A 7,051-nucleotide genomic window follows, 5' to 3' on the forward strand; every position below is an offset into this window, starting at 1 on the left:
CCCTCCCTCTCACCCTTCCCCCCCTGCCCCTCCCTAACCCTACCCTTCCCTCTCACCCTACCCTTCCCTCTAACCCTGCCCCTCCCTCTCACCCTGCCCCTCCCTAACCCTGCCCCTCCCTCTCACCCTACCCCTCCCTCTCACCCTACCCCTCCCTCTCACCCTACCCCCCCTCCCTCTCACCCTACCCCTCCCTCTCACCCTACCCTCCCTCTCACCCTGCCCCTCCCTAACCCTACCCCTCCCTCTCACCCTGTGAATCTCCAGATTCAGTGATTTTTTTGTAGTTCGTTCCAGTCATTGGCTGCAGAGAACTGAAAGGAAAGCCGGCCAAATGAGGAATTGGCTTTGGGGATGACCAGTGAAATATACCTGCTGGAGCGCGTGCTACGGGTGGGTGTTGCTATGGTGACCAGTGAACTGAGATAAGGCGGGGCTTTACCTAGCAGAGACTTGTAGATGACCTGGAGCCAGTGGGTTTGGCGACGAGTATGAAGCGAGGGCCAGCCAACGAGGGCATACAGGTCGCCGTGGTGGGTAGTATATGGGGCTTTGGTGACAAAACGGATGGCACTGTGAGAGACTGCATCCAATTTGTTGAATAGAGTGATGGAGGCTATTTTGTAAATGACATCGCTGAAGTCGAGGATCGGTAGGATGGTCAGTTTCACGGGGGTATGTTTGGCAGCATGAGTGAAGCAGGCTTTGTTGCGAACCTTGTTCACATTACCCATAAGCACTCCGCTACGTTGTGCCAGATGTCCACAACGGAGTGGAAACACAATGCCCGCCTGAGGTTGAAGGCTCTGTTGCGAGACAGACTTTTCGTCGTCTTCAGTCCAGCTAGAGTTTGTCGAAGAACAGGAAGTTACCAAACCAGAGAAGAAGATGGAAATATTTTTATTTTTTTATTTCACCTTTATTTAACCAGGTAGGCCAGTTGAGAACAAGTTCTCATTTGCAACTGCGACCTGGCCAAGATAAAGCATAGCAGTGTGAGCAGACAACACAGAGTTACACATGGAATAAACAATTAACAAGTCAATAACACAGTAGAAAACAAAGGGGGGAGTCTATATACAATGTGTGCAAAAGGCATGAGGAGGTAGGCGAATAATTACAATTTTGCAGATTAACACTGGAGTGATAAATGATCAGATGGTCATGTACAGGTAGAGATATTGGTGTGCAAAAGAGCAAGTAAATAAATAAAAACAGTATGGGGATGAGGTAGGTGAAAATGGGTGGGCTATTTACCAATAGACTATGTACAGCAGCAGCGATCGGTTAGCTGCTCAGATAGCTGATGTTTGAAGTTGGTGAGGGAGATAAAAGTCTCCAACTTCAGCGATTTTTGCAATTCGTTCCAGTCACAGGCAGCAGAGTACTGGAACGAAAGGCGGCCAAATGAGGTGTTGGCTTTAGGGATGATCAGTGAGATACACCTGCTGGAGCGCGTGCTACGGATGGGTGTTGCCATCGTGACCAGTGAACTGAGATAAGGCGGAGCTTTACCTAGCATGGACTTGTAGATGACCTGGAGCCAGTGGGTCTGGCGACGAATATGTAACGAGGGCCAGCCGACTAGAGCATACAGGTCGCAGTGGTGGGTGGTATAAGGTGCTTTAGTGACAAAACGGATGGCACTGTGATAGACTGCATCCAGTTTGCTGAGTAGAGTGTTGGAAGCCATTTTGTAGATGACATCGCCGAAGTCGAGGATCGGAAGGATAGTCAGTTTTACTAGGGTAAGCTTGGCGGCGTGAGTGAAGGAGGCTTTGTTGCGGAATAGAAAGCCGACTCTTGATTTGATTTTCGATTGGAGATGTTTGATATGGGTCTGGAAGGAGAGTTTGCAGTCTAGCCAGACACCTAGGTACTTATAGATGTCCACATATTCAAGGTCGGAACCATCCAGGGTGGTGATGCTAGTCGGGCATGCGGGTGCAGGCAGCGGTCGGTTGAAAAGCATGCATTTGGTTTTACTAGCGTTTAAGAGCAGTTGGAGGCCACGGAAGGAGTGTTGTATGGCATTGAAGCTTGTTTGGAGGTTAGATAGCACAGTGTCCAATGACGGGCCGAAAGTATATAGAATGGTGTCGTCTGCGTAGAGGTGGATCAGGGAATCGCCCGCAGCAAGAGCAACATCATTGATATATACAGAGAAAAGAGTCTGCCCGAGAATTGAACCCTGTGGCACCCCCATAGAGACTGCCAGAGGACCGGACAGCATGCCCTCCGATTTGACACACTGAACTCTGTCTGCAAAGTAATTGGTGAACCAGGCAAGGCAGTCATCCGAAAACCGAGGCTACTGAGTCTGCCGATAAGAATATGGTGATTGACAGAGTCGAAAGCCTTGGCAAGGTCAATGAAGACGGCTGCACAGTACTGTCTTTTATCGATGGAGGTTATGATATCGTTTAGTACCTTGAGTGTGGCTGAGGTGCACCCGTGACCGGCTCGGAAACCAGATTGCACAGCGGAGAAGGTACGGTGGGATTCGAGATGGTCAGTGACCTGTTTGTTGACTTGGCTTTCGAAGACCTTAGATAGGCAGGGCAGGATGGATATAGGTCTGTAACAGTTTGGGTCCAGGGTGTCTCCCCCTTTGAAGAGGGGGATGACTGCGGCAGCTTTCCAATCCTTGGGGATCTCAGACGATATGAAAGAGAGGTTGAACAGGCTGGTAATAGGGGTTGCGACAATGGCGGCGGAAAGTTTCAGAAATATGTGGTTTTAGGTGATGGCTTTATGGGATAACTAGCAACTTGTAAACAATTATCCATTCCTAGAAGTGAATACTATTTTAATAGTAATGTTAAATAATACACATTGGCTGTTAAGCCAAGTATATTATGACTGTTGCCTCCTATTTAAGTTTGTGATGATAATGACGTTCGTTTTTTATTATAATTACTAGGTGGAGTTTACTAGCTACAGTATAGCCTAGCTTTTAGCTAGCAGCACTGTAAGCTAGCTTGACTTGCTGGAAAGTTATAGAAACAAGTTGAGGAAAAAGTAACTAAACAAAACGTGTTTTATTATCACCTGAAACAATATGTTCCTCCTGTCTTGAATTGAAAAGATCATATTTTGCAATCTCCCCAAATGAATGCGATCCCTGATGAGAGCCTGTCCAGTAGTGGAACGAGACCACAGGAGGTTGGTGGCACCTTAATTGGGGAGGACAGGCCCGTGGTAATGGGTGGAATGGGAGCAAATACATCAATCACATGGTTTCCATTCTATTCGCTCCCTTCTGGACATTATTATGAGCTGTCCTCCCCTCAGCATCCTCCTGTGGAGATGACGTAATGAAATACGTCACGACGTCAACAGGGCATTAGCTGACAGTTGGCCAAGTTTTCTAAACTCTGGATAGGCAAGATTATTTGGAGATTGGATGGTAGTTATCTAAGTCAGAAAGATCTCCCCCTTTATGTAAAGGGAGGACATTCCAGATCAGATGAAACCAGAAACAATTGCCAAGTTAAAAATGTAGGTCAGTGATTCTGCAATAAGTGGGGCAGAGAGCTGCAGTAAGTAGGGCAGAGAGTTGCAATAAGTGGGGCAGAGAGCTGCAGTAAGTAGGGCAGAGAGTTGCAATAAGTGGGGCAGAGAGTTGCAGTAAGTAGGGCAGAGAGCTGCAATAAGAAGGGGTCAAGTGAATCAGCACCTTTTGGATGTTTTTAACATTAGTCTTTAGCAAAGCCTTTAGTACATCATAGACATCAAATGGTTGAAATTAAGATAAAGTATGTTTAGTCTGTTAGTGCATCATTCTCTACAATCTGTTCTGAGGTGACTGCAGGACTCCCTCTAGTGGGAATGAGATGCATTTTCAGAGACTATCCTTTCAAACAGGTGGCCAGCTGAAGCAAAACGGTTATTAAAAGCACCACAAATCACTGCACCATGACATGAGCCATGGGAGCTGGCAGTGGTGGAAAAAGTATCCAATTGTCATACTTGAGTAAAAGTAAAGATACCTTAATAGAAAATGACTCAAGTGAAAGTCACCCAGAAAAATACTACTTGAGTAAAAGTCTAAACGTATTTGGTTTTAAACACTTAAGTATAAATCATTCAAATTCCTTATATTAAGCAAGCAAGACAGCACAATTTTCTTGTTTTTTAAATATATGGATAGCCAGCGGCACGCTCCAACACTCAGACATCATTTATAAATGAAGCATGTTTCGTGAGTCTGCCAGATCAGAGGCAGTAGGGATGACCAGGGATGTTCTCTGTTTAGTGAGTCCTCCAGATCAGAGGCAGTAGGGATGACCAGGGATGTTCTCTGTTTAGTGAGTCCTCCAGATCAGAGCCAGTAGGGATGACCAGGGATGTTCTCTGTTTAGTGAGTCCGCCAGATCAGAGCCAGTAGGGATGACCAGGGATGTTCTCTTGATAATTTGACCATTTCCCTGTCCTGCTAAGCATTCAAAATGTAACGAATACCTTTGAGTGTCAGGGACAATTTATGGAGTAAAAAGTACATTATTTTCTATTGTAATGTAGTGAAGTAAAAGTTGTAAAAATAGTTAAGTACATACACCATAAAAAACTACTTAAGAAGTACTTTCAAGTGTTTTTACTTAAATACTTTACATCACTAGGAGCCAATAGGAAAAGCTGGTGTGCACTATACAAAACCCTGATTAGAAGTTCTCAAACCGTCTTCTCTGGATAATGTGGAGTATTTTAGACTCCTGAAATAAAGTCTAAGACACGTGTCCCCTTGGACTCGCCCACTTGAGTATCCTGCCTAAATATCTGGGCATATGGATTGACGAAACGTTACAGAGCCTTCAGAAAGTATTCATACCCCTTGACTTATTCCCCATTTCTTTGTGTTACAGCCTGAATACAACATTTATTAAAACATTGTTTTTATCTCACCCATCTACACACAATACCCCATAACGACAAAGTGAAAACATGTTTTTAGAAATGTTAGCAAATGTATTTATAATGAAATACAGAACTATTGAATGTACATAATACACACCCCTGAGTGAATATTTGTAGAAGCACTTTTGTCAGTGATTACAGCTATTTGTCTTTCTGGGTATGTCTCTACACCTTGGATTGTGCAACATTTGACCATTATTATTTTCAAAATTCTTCAAGCTATCAAAATGGTTGTTAATCAATGCTAGACAACTATTTTCAGTAGGTTTAAGTCAAAACTGTAACTCGGCCGCACAGGAACACTCACTGTCTGTTTGGTAAACAACTCCAGTGTCGATTTGGCCTTGTGTTTTAGGTTATTGTCCTGCTGAAATGTGAATTAATATCCCAGTGTCTGGTGGAAAACAGACTGAACCAGGTTTTCCTCTCGGATTTTGCATGTATTCATCAGCATTCTGTTTCTTTTTGATCCTGAAAAACTCCCCAGTCCTTAACGATGACAAGCATACCCATAACATGATGCAGCCACCACCATGCTTGAACATATGCAGAGTTGTACTCAGTGATGTGTTGTATTAGATTTGCACCAAACACCTTGTTTTCAGGACAAAAAGTTAATTGCTTTGGGACATTTTTAGCAGCATTACTTTAATGCATTATTCTGTACAGGCTTCCTTCTTTTCACTCTGTCAAATATATTAGTATTGTGGAGTAACTACAATGTTGTTGATCCATCCTCAGTTTTCTCCCATCACAGCCATTAAACTATGTAACTGTTTTAAAGTCACCATTGGTCTCATGGTGAAATCCCTGAACAGTTTCCTTCCTCTCCAGCAACTGAGTTAGGACGGACGCCTGTATCTTTGTAATGACTGGGTGTATTGATACACCATCCAAAGTGTAATTAATAACTTCACCATGATCAAAGGGATATTCAATGTCTGATATTTTTATTTTTACCCATCTATCCAGGCTGTATCACAACCGGCTGTGATTGGGAGTCCCATAGGGCGGCTCACAATTGGTCCAGCGTCATCTGGGTTTGGCTGGTGTAGGCCCTCATTGTAAAACAAGAATTTGTTCTTAACTGACTTGCCTAATTTTATAAAGGTTAAAAAATATCAATGGATGCTCCTCTTTGTGAGGCATTAGAAAACCTCCCTGGTCTTTGCAGTTGATTCTGTGTTTGAAATGTACTGTTCGACTCAGGAACTTTACAGTTAGTTGTATGTATGGGGTACAGAGATGAGGTAGTCATTCAAAAATCATCTGTAATGCCCTAGAGGGTTCCCTAAAACCCTCTAGGGCATTACAGACGGTTGTTAGGGAACCCTCTAGGGCATTACAGACGGTTGTTAGGGAACCCTCTAGGGCATTACAGACGGTTGTTAGGGAACCCTCTAGGGCATTACAGACGGTTGTTAGGGAACCTTCTAGGGCATTACAGACGGTTGTTAGGGAACCCTCTAGGGCATTTCAGACGGTTGTTAGGGAACCCTCTAGGGCATTACAGACGGTTGTTAGGGGACCCTCTAGGGCATTTCAGACGGTTGTTAGGGAACCCTCTAGGGCATTACAGACGGTTGTTAGGGAACCCTCTAGGGCCTTTCAGACGGTTGTTAGGGAACCCTCTAGGGCATTACAGACGGTTGTTAGGGAACCCTCTAGGGCATTACAGACGGTTGTTAGGGAACCCTCTAGGGCATTTCAGACGGTTGTTAGGGAACCCTCTAGGGCATTTCAGGCGGTTGTTAGGGGACCCTCTAGGTCATTACAGACGGTTGTTAGGGGACCCTCTAGGGCATTTCAGACAGTTGTTATGGGACCCTCTAGGGCATTACAGACGGTTGTTAGGGAACCCTCTAGGGCATTACAGACGGTTGTTAGGGAACCCTCTAGGGCATTACAGACGGTTGTTAGGGAACCCTCTAGGGCATTTCAGACGGTTGTTAGGGAACCCTCTAGGGCATTTCAAACGGTTGTTAGGGAACCCTCTAGGGCATTTCAGACGGTTGTTAAGGAACCCTCTAGGGCATTTCAGGCGGTTGTTAGGGGACCCTCTAGGGCATTACAGACGGTTGTTAGGGGACCCTCTAGGGCATTTCAGACGGTTGTTAGGGGACCCTCTAGGGCA

The sequence above is a fragment of the Oncorhynchus tshawytscha genome, linkage group LG10, assembly GCF_018296145.1.
Source record: "Oncorhynchus tshawytscha isolate Ot180627B linkage group LG10, Otsh_v2.0, whole genome shotgun sequence".
Taxonomy (NCBI): Eukaryota; Metazoa; Chordata; class Actinopteri; order Salmoniformes; family Salmonidae; genus Oncorhynchus; species Oncorhynchus tshawytscha.